Here is a 20,406-nt window from a genome sequence, read left to right as displayed (position 1 = left end):
GTGTCTGCCCTCCTGATTGATGGACAACCAGTCACAAGACTAAGGAAGATATTTCCACTCTGATGAAATGTGGGTCCTCTGCAATCCAATCTCTAGAAAAAGCAAGTGTTTTGCATTTAAAATCTAGTATTTAAAAAAAAAATTTAAAAAGCCTGATATTTTCATCTTTTGAAAATTAAAACTGAACAAGTTCAGTACAATTCGGTAAGATAGATCATTATTTCATTACTTTCCTGTTGATGACAGTAGCCCACAGCAAAGAGGCAAATTGATTTATAATGAATGAGAATCAGTTTTCCACAGACATCATTAGAAACCAGATGTTGATTGTTTTGATAGCACTGTAACTACTCAGAGGAAAAGGAATGCTGTGGAATTGCAGGGGTGGCGTGGGGTGTCATTAGAGCGTTCTCCATTTTGGAGGTCAAAAGTGTGACACTCTTGTGGGTCAAAGATTAGAAAGGCCTTTAAGAAGTTTATTTATTCACTTTTTAGTCATAGTCACATACCCATTGTTCCTTCCTCGCCAGCAGCCTTGAAATCAGAAGTGCCAAATCCAAGTTCAGTCAGTTATTTGGAAATAAAGCAGACTTTTGAATAATATCCCTGGAAATAGCTACCAGATTTCTGTTAGTAAATCACTGTAATCCTCCTAAACTTGACCTTTACATCCTTCCTGAAGAGGTGCAGCATTAATCACAAAGGGACTGTTCAACACATTCCACTGTGGGATTCTTGTTACTACAGTATTAACCTGGAGGTGTTTAGTGGAAAATTATAAGGAACCTTCAGTGCTGGAAAGCATTCTCTTCTCATGATGCATTTCCTTTCCCGTAGGCCAAGCAGGGGGCTTTGATTTTAATTTCATTGACATACATGTAAATATAGCTCCAGGTTAAAATTGGAAGTTGTCTACAGATTTATGAGTCAAGCAGACATTCTGTCACTAGATTTGTTCATTTTACTTGCACATCATCCCCACAACAAGAAACCTGCCTGAGCACCTTTCTGAAAGACATCCAACCTTTCAGATCATTTCACATCTGAGCTGTCTTGACACATTAGTTCCTCCCTACTCTTACCGTTTTTGTAACATATTGCCAACCACCTGGAAACTCTTCTTCAAGTTACAAGTATTATTCTACTTTCCCTTCTTAATTAATTCTGATCATGCAATACAGCACAAACAATGACTTGAAATATTTCTAAATGTATTACCAAATTTCCAAAAAAATCTCCACAAACATGTAAATATATAACTCATTTTTAAAAACATATAGTTGACACGCACATAAAACTTGAATAGGTAATGTAACACTGCATACATATAACAATGGGTAAATGTAATTTATACCCATTTTAAGGCTTCTTAAAACTGCCAGAGTGGTGTAAAGATGTCTTAGTGTAAATGAGAACCAGTTCTATTGATTTCAGTGGAGCTGTTTGTGGAATAAAGTACTATACAATATACATATAGGTATCAAAATCTGCTTCACTGTAAGAGAGATTTATACCAGAATATTCTATAAAGTTGCTGCGCTTACTAGGCATTGAGGAAGCCACTTGCTGTCACATCAACAATATCACCTATTAAGGAATAATATTACATAAAATAAAATGTTAATTGTATGTTCTTGATTACCTTGTCTATATATTTTTTCTTGTTCCATTTTGAATTCTATTGCTATGTTTCAGTAATCCTACAGTAACTGTATTATTGCCTTTCAAATAAAGACACCTGTTTCTCCCATGGCTAAAGCACTTAGCTCTTTTGAGCCATATTCACTAAAGCACCCTGGTTCATATTTTTCTGCTTGGAGATATTTCAGTCTCCTTTTCAGTAGAGTGAATACATTATTATTTTTTTAATTATGGTAACTGAGATGAGAATTCATTATCTAGTTTGGCCTAGAAGTTCCACATGTGATTTATGTTAGTGAGGAGTGATTTGGAGGGCAGTTAGTGGGGAAATTACAAAGATTCCTAATAAAAACATAAACCAGCATGTGCCAAAGGCGGCACATGAGCTGATTTTCAGTGGTACTCACACTGCCTGGGTCCTGGCCACCAGTCCGGGGGGCTCTGCATTTTAATTTAATTTTAAATGAAGCTTCTTAAACATTTTAAAGCCTTATTTACTTTACATACATGAATAGTTTAGTTATATATTAAAGACTTATAGAAAAAGACCTTCTGAAAACGTTAAAATGCATTACCAGCATGCAAAACCTTAAATTAGAGTGAATAAATGAAGACTCAGCACACCACTTCTGAAAAGTTGCCAACCTTTGCTATCCCAAGCTAAAGTAGCAAAAGAAGGGTTCACTGAAGCATGGAAACTGTGCTTTACACATGGAAACTGTAGAAACTTGAAGGAACAGGCTTAGGAAGAACCAGAAGTGCTTGTCCAGCAGGCCACAGGAACAGGAAGCAAGGTGAAGGATTATATATTGAGAGATTTTGTAAAGTGAGGACTGTTGTTTTTAACCCCGTCTGAAGCAAGATTAAGCTATTTGTTGCCTGCTGGATATATATATATATTTTTTGACAAGTTGAAGAAGCTCCTGTTCAGACTCCCTGGGCATTAAGCTGGGATGGAGAAATGCTCTGAACCATGGCAATTGTTTCTAAAATGGCAAGATGCAGTGTTTTATGTTTTGGCACAGGGAGGGATTACTTGTTTTTTCCCTTTCTTCTTCAGCACTTATCTGTTTTCTATAACTGCCCACATTTATACATAGTAGTTTTCACATGTGTAACATGCTTAGTTTTAAATTGTTTTAAATATTTATAAATATAAATTGATCTCAGGCATGCATTTGTGTTTTTGACCCTTCCACATACATTTTTCAAATTTTAGAGGGCAATTTGGGTGGAGTCATAGGAAGCGATGAAGGATTATATAGCAGCAGGGAACAGGTTGAATCTCTTCACTGTTTGTTTCCAGATATGATCATGTTTGATTTTGTCAAGAAAAGTAGAATTTTTGTAAGGAAACTAATATTGCTTTGGAGTGTTATCTGGAGTCTATTGCAGCACAGTTTCAATATTAACTCTTATCAGTAATGTGTTGTTTTTTTGTTTTGTAAATAACAATAAATGTTTAAAATATCTTGAAAATGGTACATTCTCAAATGTTGTGATTCCCAAAAGACAATTGCAGCAGCACACTCACATTTGGTGCTGTTGCTCTTTCCATTGAGCAAAAATTCTCAGGTGCAGTCATAAATCTTAAAGAACCAATGTCTTGTGAGAACGAGTTACCTTACCCACTGAATCAGTCTACCATCACAGCATAAGCTGAAAATGACACATAATACAACCTCATTCCAAAGTGTACATACCATTGGGTACTTCCAATCATGCACCAAAGGACTCCTTGCATTTCCAACACTAATGTGAGGATGTCATCTTCAGTATTTGTTACCACCAAATGTTCACTCTACAGAATTTTGAAAACAGGCCTGCAGCGATCTTTTGAATATTCTTGCATAAAAACACCGTTTTGAAGTTGGATTTTCAATCCAATTTTGTGCTCCCAGAGCACCTTCTGATGACCCATTATCACTTTCTTATATATGGACCTGCTGTTTGGCCAACAGATACTACACTGATGGAGAAACTTTAACAAGGCCATTTTCTTTAATATCACAGTGTTGTAAGTTTAAAAACTTGACTTGGTGAAATGTTTCTCCACTGGCATGTCACAGAAATGGTTGTACGGGACAACCTTGGTTCGAGTGATCATGAGCTAATTCAGTTCAAACTAGATGGAAGGATAAACAAAAATAGATCTGGGACTAGGGTTTTTGATTTCAAAAGGGCTAACTTTAAAGAATTAAGGAAATTAGTTAGGGAAGTGGATAGGACTGAAGAACTCATGGATCTAAAGGTGGAGGAGGCCTGGAATTACTTCAAGTCAAAGCTGCAAAAACTTTCAGAAACCTGCATCCCAAGAAAGGGGCAAAAAATCATAGGCAGGGGTTGTAGACCAAGCTGGATGAGCAAGCATCTCAGAGAGGTGATTAAGAAAAAGCAGAAAGTCTACAAGGAGTGGAAGATGGGCGGGCTTAGCAAGGAAAGCTACCTTACTGAGGCCAGAACATGTAGAGATGAAGTGAGAAAGGCTAAAAGCCATGTAGAGTTGGACCTTGCAAAGGGAATTAATACCAATAGTAAAAGGTTCTATAGCCACATAAATAAGAAGAAAAGAAAGAAAGAAGTGGGACCGCTAAACACTGAGGATGGAATGGAGGTTAAGGATAATCTAGGCATGGTCCAATATCTAAATAAATACTTTGCCTTAGTCTTTAATATGGCTAATGAGGAGCTTAGAGATAATGGTAGGATGACAAATGGGAATGAGGATATGGAGGTAGATATTACCACATCTGAGGTAGAAGCCAAACTCGAACAGCTTAATGGGACAAAATCGGAGTGCCCAGATAATCTTCATCCAAGAATATTAAAGGAACTGGCACATGAAATTGCAAGCCCATTAGCAAGAATTTTTAATGAATCAGTAAACTCATGGGTTGTACCGTACGACTGGAGAATTGCTAACATAGTTCATATTTTTAAGAAAGGGGGAAAAAAGTGATCGGAGTAATTATAGGCCTGTTAGTTTGACATCTGTAGTATGTAAGGTCTTGGAAAAAATTTTGAAGGAGAAAGTAGTTAAGGACATTGAGGTCAATGGTAATTGGGACAAAATACAACATGGTTTTACAAAAGATAGATCGTGCCAAACCAACCTGATCTCCTGCTTTGAGAAGGTAACAGATTTTTTAGACAAAGGAAACGCAGTGGATCTAATTTACCTCAATTTCAGTAAGTCATTTGACACGGTTCCACATGGGGAATTTTTGGTTAAATTGGAAAAGATAGGGATCAATATGAAAATTGAAAGGTGGATAAGGAACTGGTTAAAGGGGAGACTACAATGGGTCGTACTGAAAGGCGAACTGTCAGGCTGGAAGGAGGTTACTAGTGGAGTTCCTCAGGGATCAGTTTTGGGGCCAATCTTATTTAACCTTTTCATTACTGACCTTGACACAAAAAGTGGGAATGTGCTAATAAAGTTTGCGGATGACACAAAACTGGGAGGTATTGCTAACACAGAGAAGGACCGAGATATCATACAGGAAGATCTGGATGACCTTGTAAACTGGAGTAATAGTAATAGGATGAAATTTAATAGTGAAAAGTGCAAGGGCATGCATTTAGAGATTAATAACAAGAATTTTAGTTATAAATTGGGGACACATCAGTTGGAAGTAACAGAGGAGGAGAAGGACCTCGGAGTATTGGTTGATCACAGGATGACTATAAGCCGCCAATGTGATATGGCCGTTAAAAAAGCTAATGCAGTTTTAGGATGCATCAGGCGAGGTATTTCCAGCAAAGATAAGGAGCTGTTAGTACCATTATACAAGGCACTGGTGAGACCTCATCTGGAATACTGTGTGCAGTTCTGGTCTCCCATGTTTAAGAAGGATGAATTCAAACTGGAACAGGTTCAGAGGTGGGCTACTAGGATGATCTGAGGAATGGAAAACCTGTCTTATGAAAGGAGACTCAAAGAGCTTGGCTTGTTTAGCCTAACCAAAAGGCTGAGGGGGGATATGATGGCTCTTTATAAATATATCAGAGGGATTAACGTTAGGGAGGGAGAGGAATTATTTAAGCTTAGTACCAATGTGGACACAAGAACAAATTGATATAAACTGGACACTAGGAAGTTTAGACTCAAAATTAGATGAAGGTTTCTAACCATTAGAAGACTGAAGTTCTGGAACAGCCTTCCAAGGAGAGTAGTGGGGGCAAAAGACATAGCTGGCTTTAAAACTAAGCTTGATAAGTTTATGGAGGGGATGGTATGATGGGATAGCCTAATTTTGGCAATTAATCAAAGATCTATTGCCAAATTATCAGCAGGTAAGAATGCCCAGTGGTCTGGGATGGGATGTTAGATGGGATGTGATCTGAGTTACTAGAGAGAATTCTTTCCTGGGTACTGGCTGGTGAGTCTTGCCCACATGCTCAGGGTTTAACTGATTGCCATGTTTGGGGTCGGGAAGGAATTTTCCTCCAGGGCAGATTGGCAGAGGCCCTGGAGGTTTTTCACCTTCCTCTGCAGCATGGGGAACGGGTCACTTGCTGGAGGATTCTCTGCAGCTTGAAGTCTTCAAACCACAATTTGAGGACTTCAATAACTCAGACATAGGTTAGGGGTTTGTTACAGAAGTAGATGGGTAAGATTGTATGGCCTGCATTGTGCAGGAGGTCAGACTAGATGATCATAATGGTCCCTTCTGACCTTAAAGTCTATGAGTATGAGAGCAGAGGAAAGGAGTGGAAATTGTGTCAGGAAGGGTCCAAGCACAATACATGGAGCACTGCAGGAGCTATATTTTCCAAGACCATCAGAACTTCTTCACTTGAACATTGAGAAACTGAGGCTTCACTGGATTTTGAGCGTGCTGACCAGCAGGTGGCAGAACCAGAGTGCAGCCAATGTACATAGCATGCTCTCCTCAGGACCCAGTGGATTTTCAGGTGGAAATATACACAATTAATCCTGCTCCTGGTTCCATCTCTACAACTTCTACCACCAGGCACTTTGACATGGAGGGCAGTGCATAGCCACAGCATGTATGCCAAGCATGGAGTCCAACTCAGCCATGTTACAATACTATGGAGAAAGCCAAGGAGCCACTGGGATCTGATATCTCCACAGATCCTCATGTACCACCCTGTTGCAAAGAAACATCTCCTGCCTGCTCCATGTGGCCATACAACTCTCTCCCTAAGGGGAGAACATAGCAGAAACTCTGCAAGTTCATATTTACAGAGTTCTCAGAACCCTGTCACTCTACTGCATACCCAGGTTTTTCCCATGGGAAAATTTAGCCCATACTCATCTAGAGGAATGTAGTGATGTTTATCAAAAAGATCAGTGCTACCCTTACAAAATTATAAATTCATAATAAAATTTTGTGACCAAGTTTTATTAGGAACGGTGATTAGGAAATCATCCACAGAAAACCTTCAAGTTCTATACAACTAAGCTCTCTTTTTCTTTCAGGTGCTTCATATCTATACTCTTATATCTTGATACCCGTTCCCAAGGAAACAAAATGTGTTTGCAAGATCCACTGCCAAGATTAGGGCAAGTGTTAAGTATAACATTCCAGTTTTTATTTGCTTAATTCTTCTCCGATTACTTTTTTTTAAACACAAAAAGCCTTAATTATATAATCCATCTACATAGCTGTCTGGAACGTCCCATAAAACTTAACATTTGTTGGGATTTTTAATCTATTCAAATACTGCAGACATCCTACAAATCTGACCACCTCCACATTTTTACAAGTAGCTGCTGCTGACAAAATTTCCCCCTTCTTTCTTGACAGATGCCCCTATCGTTGGCTTGGCATTTGGATTCTCGTTCAATGTAGTGGAAAATTTACACATTCCTCCACTCTGTCTAAACAGATTAACAAGTTTCTAAATTGTACTGAAGAAAAACTGGATGCTGTATTTTCAAAAATGTTTAATGTTTCAAAAGCCAGAACTTAAATGGAAGCAGGAGATACAGATAGAGATGAATATAAAAAAATATTTTAAAGTGCATAAAATGGAAGAATAGGGGACTGGATATCTCAGAGAACTGGTAATAGGATACAGAGCATTTCTCACTAAGTCATTGGTTTGTTTCTAGCAGATCAGTAGTGAATAAAACTAATTATCTGATGGTTGTTCACTAGAGTCTGTGTTAAATAAGTTCATAGGCCCAGATCCTGAAATATACTTCGGCTAATTTCCACAGATTTCAATGGATGTTAGGAGTCCAAAAATACTTTCCGGGATATGGGTCACAATCTCTGTACAACTGCTAGGGACAGTTAGCCACTGAAATTGGGAAAAATTGGTAACTTGTTGAAACTCTTGGCAGACAAGCCTAGGACCAAAAAGGATTGAAAGACTGAACTCCCCCTTTCACCACTAGAAGTGGACCATCTAGAAAGGGCTGAGGTGCAGTGGCAGGGCAGGGCAGAGCACAGCTTCTGTCTATGCTGTGTTTATCGGTCTTTAGGAGTGTCATTCCAGCACTTTGTTAGCTTCAAAATAACATTTTAAAAAGAGATTAAAAGATTCACAAATCAGTGATGTACAAGGCAGGCATTATGTCAATTCACTTTGCCCAAGGCACCTGTTAAAAGGGTTACAGTGTAAAAGAAACCCACATACCCCCTTTTGTTTAAAGCATACCAAACAGATCTATGACTGGTGAATACAACCTCAATTTGCTTCTGGCAGTAATCTCACCTTACCTGATGCCATTTGACCTCTGATAATTTAGTTGTGACCAGGATGTTTGTTGGGTAGTAACTTTATACATTAATGTTATCTCTTTTGTGCCTCTTGGCCAATCAAAAGTATGGTCCATCCTGCATTCCCCAAGAAGCTCAGATGAACATTTCTGGCACACTAAGGGTGAGAGTAAGGAACACTATTAATATAACAAGAGTCTCAGAAGCAATATTGTCAGTGTAATAACAAATAATAGTACTTCCCACTTCTGTGGGGTCTTGCATCCAAGACTCTACAAAAGCTTTTCACATTAGTTGAGTCTTACAATTCCCTGACAGGTAAGTAACAGTATCCCCAATCATGAGCATCTTGGTCCTTCTGTGAAGAAATGACTCAGAGCACTTTATGGTGTCATGCACAAAACCAAACTTTTATTAAATACAGAAAAAGAAAGCACACAAGAATGAGAACTTTCAAAACCCTGCACACATCCCAAATCTCTCACTTCAGCTCCTGAAATTTAATTGGACTCTTGTCTCTTCATTAACCTATGTCAGTGCAGCTCATGGCTCAAGTAATACTTGCCAGGGCAGTGCTATAAATTGTTTATATTGCACAGTTTATTCCAAAAGAAGTGTTATTGTTGCACCTGTGACTCTTTAAATGCATCTTCACTGGGCCAGCTGATGCCTCCCAAGTCCTGCCAGTCTTTTTCAGGAGTCTGGCTTGATTGCTCTTAACAAACCCGTTCTCTCTCTTTTCCTTTCCGTAAATGGATGCACTCTATTATAATCCGAGATGATTGTTCATGAGCTGAAAGGAGAGTGGGAGGAGATTAAATTTAACATAGGCTTTCTCCTTAGGTAAAGCCAGGTATGCCAGCTCCACAGCAGTGAAGATTCCCCTATACGAATGGAATCCTTAACTGGCCATTTCAACTGGCTTTAAGCCTGTTTTGTGCAGTTGGAGTAGATGTGCTGGGACAAAAGATCTGGCCAGTTTAACTCTTCTCCCATCTTTAAGTGAGCTGTGACCACACTACAGCATGCAGTCATCAATTTACCCCTGTAATGAGGAACAAACACCAAAATTGTTTCCCTGATGTTCTGAGAAAGAAAAGACAGGGAGAAGAAATAAAGGTAGTGCCTAAAAATAATATTAATGTAGATGAGTGCACAAACAGAAGAAAGGAGTCTTAGTACAAAGAAAAGGGACTAGAAGCTGAAGGAGAACATCCTCAGTGCCTTGAAGGAGGGAAAGAATGGAGCTTTTATCCTCCTCTTCCAGGAGTGCTGCTCTACTGGCTCCACAAAAAAATAAAAACAAGGTGAAGGAGAGAGAGACCCTTTTTTTGCCATGAAGATTCCCTAAAAGCTCTTCCTTGCCAAAGAGAAGGAAATATTTTCTAAAAGGACAGCTCAATCTCCATATGACTACAAAACTGAGGAAGAGAAAGACAGGATTTTTCAAGATTCTTGCAAGATCTGCTCTGCACAGGAGAGAAGGGTCATTAGGACACCATAACTGGTTTCCTGCTTCTCAAGCCACAATAGTTCCAGCCCAAATGTGAGTTATAATAATCTAAATCAGGGGTAGGCAACTAGTGGCACACGAACTGATTTTCAGTGGCACTCACACTGCCTGGGTCCTGGTCACTGGTCCAGGGGGCTCTGCATTTTAAATTTAATTTTAAATGAAGCTTCTTAAACATTTTAAAAACCTTATTTGCTTTACATACAAACAATAGTTTAATTATCTATTCTAGACTTATTATAGAAAGAGACCTTCTAAAAATGTTAAAATGTATTACTGGCATGCAAAACCTTAAATTAGAGTGAATAAATGAAGACTCGGCACACCACTTCTGAAAGGTTGCTGCCCCTGGTCTAAATGATGCTTGCATTTATGACAGCTGATTATGATCCCTAATGGACTAGAGATCAACCAAGAATTTGCAGAGGTGAGCTCCATCTTCCCCACTGGTTAGGAGAATCCTCCAGTTGTATAAAGTCAATGTAGTTGGTAGAGGCTGTGTTGAAGGAAAGGGTCACAACTGAAGCAAATGATGCCCTAGAGATTACTGGCTGCTGGAACTACCCATTTCAGGGGGCCACTGAAACAAGAAATAACTTAGCGCACCACTAAGGCTTCTCTAGATTATACTGGGGTCAAACTGGTTCCCTGATGGCCCCAGGATTGTTGAAGGATATAAAGATCGTATAAAGACATTTTTGCCCTTGCCCCCCTCAGTTTCTGTGCTGAGCATAGCTCTGAAACAGACAAGGATTGAGCCCAGAGACTTGCATGGGTAGTTAATAGCTTCCATGATTTTTTTATACTTTATAAGCATTGTTTAAAGGGTTCAAAGTAGGAAGATGCAGAAAAGAGTGTGACATTTTAACAAATTCAGTAAATTACAATGTGAGCAAAGGATTCTTAAGCAAGTTATCAATACACAAAAAACACACAACACACAAGCAACTTGCAACATTTTTACAAGGCTAGCTAAACTTGGAGGATATAAAAACCAAGAAACTGTATGGATATATACAAAACATTGAGATTATTTCATTATAATTACCTATATGATGGCAATGCCTAGATGCACCATTGTTCTAGGAGCTTTACAAACACATAGTAGGAGACAGTCCCATCCCTGAAAAGCTTATGATCTAAAAAAGCAAAGGAAGTTTTACTGTTTAGAACACGTCTGGCCTAGCCCTACAGAATTAGGCACAGAGTAACTTGGCCTGTCTGCAGCAGAACCAGGAGTTGAACCTAGGTTTCCTGAGTCCCTGTTCAGTGTCTTCATTATCTCATCCTTCCTCCCTAGAGTGGTGAAGCGAAACTTACCACCCCACAACCCACTGTCACAGGGCTGAGTTTTTCACAACTTCTTCTTACTCCAGCCCCCGCGGCTGCTATTCCATCATATAAACTAGAATAGTGTTCATATCCCCTCTGCATAGTTGCTTGGATTACTAGGGCTACTCAATCCAGGCAAAAGCAGCTTTCCACACTGGCTTGGCACAGGCTGTCACGGAGACCAGTTTAGCGAGGCACAGGAATATGCAGGCACCTATGCATCTGCTCAGTTGACTGATCCCCATGAAACCCCTATGCAGGAATGAAGTGATGTGACGTTCCTGGCATCAGCTGTCAGCACCAGGGTGAATTGCACAAACAGGGATTTTAAGGAGAGAGAGTTGAAAAAACAGGGGGAAAAAATGTGAAAAATCTGTTTCATCAAAAAACTAAAAAGCTGAGGTTTTGCAACCACTTCTAATTACAAGTGACTTGCCCAAAGTTATTAAAAAAAAAAGTTTGTGACAAAGTCAGAAATTTAACTCAGATTTCTTGAGTCCCAGTCCAGTGCTTGAAATACATGACAATCTTTAAAACAGGGGACAAGGTTAGAGATGGGGACCTGAGGCACAGTGAGATTGAACAAAATTTAGTGAAAGGTGACAGTGTTTCCATCATCTTCATATAAGCAACCTACTACCGCTTGATTTCATTGGTATATTCCATGCTGTGTTATGTATCAGGATAATATCAAGGAAAAGAAGATAAATTTTAAAAACATTTTTAGGATGTTGAATTGAAAAGATCAAAAGTGTTCATAAGATCTGGTCTACCCCACAAGCTCTCTCTCGAAACACAAACAATAAGAAAGTTTAAGGTCTTAAACCTTAGAAAGTCTTAGGTCAAGAAAACTTGGATGAACACATGCTAAAAAGTGTCTTATTTTAAAATAATTCAGTTTAAAGCAACTTCCTCTTGAAATCTATACCTTAAAATTGTAAATACATTATTTTGATGTAAATATGTAAAATTTCCATTGGAGTTGAAAAAGTATTTAAAGCATAATGCACCACTTTGAGTTCAGATTTTAAAATGTTTGTAATTTTAGATCAAACATCAAATGAACAGGTTGCTTATTTTTTCCAATACTTGCATAAAATATCAGTAAGCCTTGTTTGTCTCCAGAACAAATTGAATTTCTCTACCACAACTAATTAAAACAAAGTTAATGGTGAAATATAAAATAAATGCAACACAATGGATGAACTTGCCATATGTCATTCAACACTTATTCACAGTGAAGTGCAAGTAGTTATGAAAAAAACTCCACTGTGTACAGACGCCACATTTCACATTTTCCTTTCTATTTGTGTCAGAATTCTTTATGTTCTTTATTTACACTCTAGTTGGTGAATTCTTTTTTAAAAACACATGAAAAATTTTTTTTAACCAATAAACCAAAATTCAGTACCCACACTACCATTTCTTTTGGTGGACAAAAATCATAATCACATACTAAAATATGTAAGATCTGTTGGGCATGCAAAAATATAATATGTAAAGTAAAATGAAAGTGAGGAAGTGTGCTATACACAAAGGGGCAGATCCTGCATTACATGCGTACCTAAAATTTCTTTTAAAGACCTAATCCTACAAATACTCATGCATGTACTAAACTTAAGCATGTGCCATCAGCAGAACTACTCAGATTCATAGATTCCAAGGCCAGAAGGGCCACCATTTGTGATTCTCAGTGTGACCACATGTATAACAGACCACAGAACTCCCTCATAATAATTCCTAGGGTATATCTTTCAGAAAAACATCCAATCTTGACTTTAAAATGGTTAGTGATGAAAAATCTACCATAACCATTGGTAAATTGTTCCAATGGCTTATTATTCTCACCATTACAAATTTACTTATTTCCATTGTGAATTGGTCTTGCTTAAACTTCCAGCCACTGGATTGTGTTATACCTTTCTCTGCTAAATTGAAGATGTTTAAATACCTGAATGAGGGTCACTGTGCCTACGTCCACACTACAGTTTAAAACGATATTAGTAAAATCGATTTTATAAAACAGGTTTTATCAAATCGATTTTACACGTCCACACTAGGGCACATTACTTCGGTGGTGTGCGTCCATGGTCCCAGGGTACCATCGATTTCCAGTGCGGTGCACTCTGGGTAGCTCAGTAAAAGAATAGGACCAATAACTTCAATATCCGTCCACACTAACCCTAAATCGATTTAGTAATATTGATTTTAGGGTTACTCCTTTCGTTTAGCTGGAGTACAGAAATCGATTTTAAGACCCCTTAAAATTGATTTTAAGTGCCTTGCAGTGTGGACGGTTACAGCGTTAAATCGATTTAACGCTGTTTAAATCGATTTAACGCTGTAGTGTGGACCTGGCCTGTGACCTCTACTGCACAGACCCTTGAAGTAGACTGAAACAGGACCACAGTTTATTTAAATGAGTGAACCACTACTGATAATTTTCATATCTATAGCACCTTTCACCAAAGGATCTTGGAGTATGAGATCACAAACCCTTTTCAATCATAAGTGTAAATATATACAGCCAATTTTGATTCAGCACACAACGATATTATTTGTCATTGGAATTGTAGAACAAAATGTCATGGCTTCATCAACATTTCCCTGTCTACTGCACAGCCTCAAGCCACACTATTATACCTATGCCATATAGAGAGTGAGGCCTACCAGGATCATGACAGACTGAGCTCTACGAGTCTCCACAGAGAACTCTGATATTAAATTAATAAAGACTGAAAGAATACTGCAGCAAATAAGTCTGAAAGGGAAGCACAAAGAATAGTTTAATCCTTTCTTATATCAACAATGAAAAGTCTGGTATCCTGAGGGCTGTAAAAGACAAATATTTACCTTACGTTTTATTTTAATGCCCAATCCAATGGGCGCACAGATGAAAATCGGTTTTTTTTTACAATTATTGTGGCAAAGATATGTTATTTTTTCCATTCAGAATTAGAGAGAGAACTGATGATAAAGGCTTAGTGCTTTGAGATCCTTTGATGAAATCCTATAGATTGCATTTGGCAGGCAGGAAGGTAAGCCCAAAGGCTTCGCTCTTCAGATTCATGCTGTGCACTGTACTGGTACAGATAAAGAAACAGTCCCTGCCCCATTACACAATAAATTGTGGTCTCTACAGTTACAAATATCTGTACTGGTGACCAGTAGAAAGACAAGATGGCAAACTTAGGAGAGCTGAAAAAACCCTCCTTCTCTTCAAAATGAATTGTACTTGATATTACACTTGCTAATTTATCTCTTAGGAGGGTTATTTTACTGTTTGTCATCGTTAAAAAAAAAACACTGTTATGAAACTGGATAAAACCAGCAAAAAAAATCCTGCAAGCATAGGATTTGGGCTGAATGCCTCCTTTGCAGCTGAAAATGCTGAAGTTTTGTTCAGCCACAGTCATGCTCTGTGGATTTTAGGCATTTTTAGTTTAATGTATTTTTAAGATTTTTGCATTTTATATTTATATAGTGGGCAGTTTGGGGATTCTTTAAAGATTTTTAAAAATACTTAATTAAATAAATGAATAATTAAAAGAGGAACAACTTAAAGAGATTGAGGGAGATCCACATCAGAATGTCCCATAGCCCATGGTCTGTGCACTCACTGGAGTGGCGGGAGCTCACATTCCCTTCTCATCAGGTATGTGTAGGGGGGACTTAAACCACAGGTCTTCCACATACTGGTGAGCGCTCTAACCACTGGGATAAAGGTAGTAAGGGAGGTTCTCCTCACTCTGGCTTCTTTCTGCAGAGTTAGACCACCTCTTAGCACACCTACTGGATCAGGCCCTGCATGTGACTTAGGTGGAGAAGCAACTATCTTCTCCCCGGTTCGTGGACCATGCTGGGGCTCAAGTGGGAGAAACGTGGCCTGACGTGACGCCTAGTGACACAGCAGTGCACATGCCCAGAGGCAGAAACTTAGGCTGTCAGGCAACTTTTAGTGTCTAAACTTATGCCTGAACTCACTTGGTGCCTTACAGAGCTAGGTTGGAGCCAAGCAGGGGTTTTGTGGATCTAAGTGACACCTAAAAAGGGTACATATGTGCATAAATTTGCAGATTAGGTGCCTAGATTCCATTGTGGATCCAGGCCTATAAGAAATAGGAACTAAGATGAAAAACAGCTGCATCAAGCTCAATCCAGTCAAGACCAAGGCAAAGAAAATAATTTTGAGGAACTAACAAGTGCTGTGACTGCATAACCTTGAGGTCCTTTTCAAACCATCACTACACATGGACATCCAAATAGCTGAAGTGTTCAGAACTGCTTTCTTCAGCTTTCAGGTGGCCTGGAGACTAACCCTCCAGAACACAGTCCTATCCATAACCATCCATGTGCTGCATTTGGAGCACTGCGAGAGGTGGAGAGGCAAAGGTAGCTTCACACCACCTTAATGTGGTTCCATTACCCTAAGACCAGTTAGGAAGAGAAAAGCAGGGTCCTGTTGTTAGGGAGCAAGCCTAGCATTCTGGAAATTTGTGTGCGTTTTCCTGCTCTGCTACAGCCTTCTTGTGTGACCTTGGCTAAGTCACTCAGTCTTTCTGGGCCTCATTTCCCCATCTCTAAAATGGGGATTTTGAAGTGCTTTCCTACCTCAGAAGGGTGCTGTGAAGACAAAAGCATTACAGATCAGGAGATGTTCAGGTACTACTTAAGTATCTAAGACACATAGGTGCCAGTCTGCACATCTTAAAAGAAACTCAAAGCACTGGTTGGCTGGACTGGAAAAAACTGGACCTAAATATACAACGTATTAATAGCTGACATTCCATATGACCTTTTAAATCAGAGTTAATGCCTCCTTAGCTATTTCTTCTCCTGCCCTATGTTACCTCATTCATCTATAATTATGATAAAGTTGGGGCATCAGCTGCAAAATAAAAGCAAATAAACATGTGGTCACATCATTTAACACGTATCCTGTAGGTTTTTCAGGGAAACACTACGGTTTGTAGCTCTCATGGAAGAACTAAATTTTGGAAGAGGAAAGAGTGATGGTACAGTGGACTACATTGAGGAAGGGAATCTAGGCATAGTGTACTGCATGGAAGAAGAGATAGAAACAAAAGGGAAAGAACACCACAAGGGAACAACTAGTCTTGTGGTTTGGAAAAGTCAAAGGAATTGAAGAGAGAGTGCAAAAAAACCCACCAAACAAACTCATAACCAGACAGCAGAGTGATACGCCAGAGCAATGAGGAGGAAGAAAAAGAGCTTTAGTTTGCTACAAAGAACAAAGGAATACTAGTGAAAAGACCTGATGAGCAGCATCTGGACATGACTGGACTGGTGAGTGAGAGATACTCTTTACAACTGCATTTTGGATGGACTGAAGATGGAGTGAAGCAAGAGTCAGGAGGTCACAGAGAGATTGCTATAGATGATCAGGGCATAAGTGAAGGTTTTGGTAGTGGAAACAAAAAAAAACAGATGCATTTGAGGATGCTTCAGAAAAAAAAATATCAGCACATTTTCAGGTACAGCACCAATGTAGGGAAAGAAGGCGAGAGTAAAGTAAAAAGAAAAAAATTGGCCTACAAGATTTAGGGTCGAGAGGATGGCAAGTTGCCTATTTTTTTAAAGAGAAGAGGAAAGATGAGGACTTTGGGTTCTAGTTATTTTGAGCTTGAGTTGACAGCTGACCTCCAAGAAGAGATATTGAACAGACATTCAGACACACTATGGAAGGGGAAAAGGTCAGGCTGGAAAGGTAGATCTGAAAGTCTCAACATAAAGACAGCAAAGAAAGCTGAAGTCAATCAGGAATAAAATGTAGAGGAAGAGGACACAGCACTAAGGGATCCTACAGAAAGAGGGAAAAGGCAAGATACATTCAAAGGGAAAAGAACCAGGTGAGCAGTCTCTGAATCTAATGGGGGAGGAAATTTCTGAAAAGTGGAAGTGATCAAGCGTGCTGAAGACGGTGGACAGATTTAGAAGTATGAGTATACCAAAGAGATCTCAAGACTTACCTAGAAAGAGAGCATTCCTCCTTCTAGCAAGAAAATCTATTTTCAGTGCTCTCTGGTGTCAAGGTATAACCATCAATTCCACAGACTCTGTAGCAAAGTGTTCCTCATACTCTCATTACTCACATTCTCACACTCATCCTCAACCCAGCTTAGCCTGTTTTTCTGTTACAACAATCCCAGCAGCCCTCTTCAGTCTCCTGGAATTGCTTCTGTCAATGCACTCTTCCCCTAAGACTGCTCCCCAAGCAAAGACCATACTCTGTCTTTTCTCCTTTAAAATCTCTTCCTTAGTTTCCCAACAGTCCTGATGTGGTTTCTTTTCAGTACCCTAGCTGTGGGGGCCTCTCTGAATTTGAATGTCCTCCATCCTCATTATGGCTAATGGTTCATTGTGGTTTTGCATTTATGACTTTCTAAGACCTTCCTAGCTCCATTGTTACCATAACTTTTTTCTGTTTGTTAGTACTGTTCTCATTCTTATCTCATTGTATATCAGTGCCATACACATTTTCTGCCTGCCACCTCATCCTGTCTCTGCACTCCTTTAGGTGCATTCTATTCTTTCCTTCAATTTGGTTGAATGTCACTAATGAACATCTCCATTTTTTATGAGTCAGTACAGAAATCTCACTTAACACAACACCTCTGTTGAACTTCCCTTCACTTGAGGCCACATTGGTTGCTCAGAAGAGGAGCTGGCTCAGTTTAAAGCATGATGCCTAGAAATTGGTCAGAGGTTCTCAAATAAAATAATAATAATAATAATAATAATGAGACGTTTGGGCTTCATGGGCTCCAAAGTGTCTGGGTCATTGTAGGGTGGACCATAAATAAGAATTGTTTACGGAAAAATCACCATAAAAAGCTTACAATCATAGCCTGTCTTTACAGTGAAATGTACTAGAAACTTTAAAATGAAGCCAGATATTTGCACTGACATTCAAAGCCATCCAGACTGCACGGAAGGGAGTGTGAGTAAAGAAGTTATGCGCATCAATTTATGCTGCATTTTGTCTGTTACCTAGATGCAACTTTAACATATGGCCCAGCTCCCCTCTATTTCGCTCATTTTTCCTCGTGTAACCTCATGGAAGCCAGAACATGGTCCTATAAATTCATAAGGATAAACTGTATCAGCTACTATATATAGCACAGCATGTCATAACATGAACCAATACATCTGAACTTCATGCAAAGGCTGCTCTTCTAGCATCTCTCTTCCGGGGTCAGTGGGAATGAACCAACACTTTTGTGGACTAAAATGAGGTGCTAAAAAGTGATATTCTTTCTCTCACTGTAGTAAGCCTCTGTTCACATTAGGATGCAGTGCTGCCAAATTCAGTCTGTTCTTCAAGGACTCAATCCTTTTCCCATTGAAGTCGAAGGTAAATCTCCCATTGTCTTGAATGCAGGCAGAATTGGGCCCCAACTGAAAAATCATAGAGCAGTGGCGGCCAAGCCATGGCTTGCAAGCTGCATGCAGCTCTTTTACAGTTAAAATGCAGCTCATGGAGGCCTCCCACCCCTTCTTCACCTATCAGGCTGGGGGAGTGAGCTTGGAACCACTATATTGTAGTGGGATAAGGGCTTCTGCCCAGTGGCTAGGAGGATCTCGGGGCTTCCGCCCTGCAGGGCATACCCTACTGGGGACTGGGGTTTCAGCAAGAGCGTGGCTGAAGCCTTGAGCACTGGCAGGTGCCTCTTGTGGGGCTGAAGCCCCAAGCTCTAGAAGTAATGCCCAGGCTCTTGAACGTCTGAAAATTGTTGTATGCGGCTGAGAAGGTCAGTAAGTTTTCCCACCCTGCCATAGAGGGTATCAATGGCTGACTTTCCCCTTAGTAGGGCAGTTTGAAGTCCTTCCTTCTGCTCCATTTCTGCTGGGAAATTTGGATCTAAACAGTAGGCCTCAAAGAACCAGGTTTTATCCTTTTACAAACAGTTAATTATTTCTTTCATAAATGCTGAATCACATAACTGAGATGAGTGTGTTAAATAAAGAAATGCCACATCTTACCATGCTAAATGCTGTGAAGACTATAGTTAAAAAGTACTCTGATAGGGTTGCCAACTTTCTAATCACACAAAACTGAAGCCCAGTCCCTGGCTCACTCCATCTCTCCCCAGTTGGAGATATGTCTTTCTCCTAGAACCAGAAGGAACCCTGAAAGGTTATCAAGTCCAGCCCCCTGCTTTCACTAGCAGGACCAAGTACTGATTTTTGCCCCAGATTCGTAAGTGGCCCCCTCAAGGATTGAACTCACAACCCTGGGTTCAGTAGGCCAATGCTCAAACCATTGAGCTATCCCTCCCCCAATTAGGGTGTGAGAAAGGGCTCAGGGCTGGGGCAGGGGTTTGGAGTGTAGGGGAGGGGCTCAGGGCTGGGGTGTAGACTCTGGGAGAAAGTTAGGGTGCGGGAGGGGATTCCGACCTGGGGTTGGGGTATGGGAGATGCTTTGCGGTGTGGCTCCAGCTGGGCAGCACTTACCTCAGGTAGCTCCCAGAAGCGGCTGGCATGTCTGCCTGCTAGGCAAAGCAGCCAGGTGCTCTGTGCAATGCCCACACCAGCAGACAGCACCCCCGCAGGCACTGCCCTCACAGCTCCCATTGGTTGCGGTTCCTGGCCAATAAGAGTTACAGAGCTGCTGCTTGGGGTGGAGGCAGCTAGTGCAGCACCTGTTGCCACCCCTGTGCCTGGGAGCCAGGGAGCCTGCCTTGGCCCCGCCCATTGGCCTTTTAGCAGCCCAGTCCACCATGCTGACCAGAGCCACCAGGGTCCCTTTTGGACTGTGCCTTTCGGTCAAAAACCAGGCACCTCTATCTGAAGATGAAAAATGAGCTAAGCACTGGGACATGCTTCTCTAGGGTCTCTATCACCACAGTGGGCTAGAACCAGTTAGGTGGGGCTAAGTCTCCAAAACCTTGTACTTGTGGCCCAGATCGGATCTGCCCCTTCTACAACTGCAAACCAGGCCAAAGACTCACCGCCAGCCGGGACCAGGCACCGCAGCACACTGGCCTCTGCAGGCCCTAGTTGGGTGCCAAGGGTTACGCTAGCCCTGGGGCTGCGCTGAATTACACCCAAGGACAGGCCACCGTAGACCTCACTGGATGGGGCCCAGAGAACAGTGGCTCTGTAGCTTCGGGGCAGGGGAACGTAGAGGGGTCCAGGGGCTGGGGCCGCCCCGCTCCGCATCCAGGAGCAGGCGACACACACCGAGTTCACACGCCGGCACTT

The 20,406-nt window shown here is 40.5% G+C and overlaps 1 protein-coding gene across 1 annotated transcript in view; it reads right to left on the bottom strand.

Annotated features, from left to right (window-relative positions):
- The window catches only part of LRRC72 (leucine rich repeat containing 72), a 108,569-nt gene extending 88,190 nt beyond the window's left edge, over positions 1-20,379 (bottom strand). The window contains exon 1 of the mRNA XM_030550702.1: positions 20,154-20,379. The gene's annotated coding sequence lies outside the window, so the exon portion shown is untranslated. The remainder of the gene's footprint in view (positions 1-20,153) is intronic.
- Between the last annotated feature and the right edge of the window lie 27 nt (positions 20,380-20,406).

The sequence above is a fragment of the Gopherus evgoodei genome, chromosome 2 (assembly GCF_007399415.2).
Source record: "Gopherus evgoodei ecotype Sinaloan lineage chromosome 2, rGopEvg1_v1.p, whole genome shotgun sequence".
Classification (NCBI taxonomy): domain Eukaryota; kingdom Metazoa; phylum Chordata; order Testudines; family Testudinidae; genus Gopherus; species Gopherus evgoodei.
Note: the sequence above shows the minus strand (reverse complement) of the source record. Positions and strands in the feature narration are given on the sequence as shown.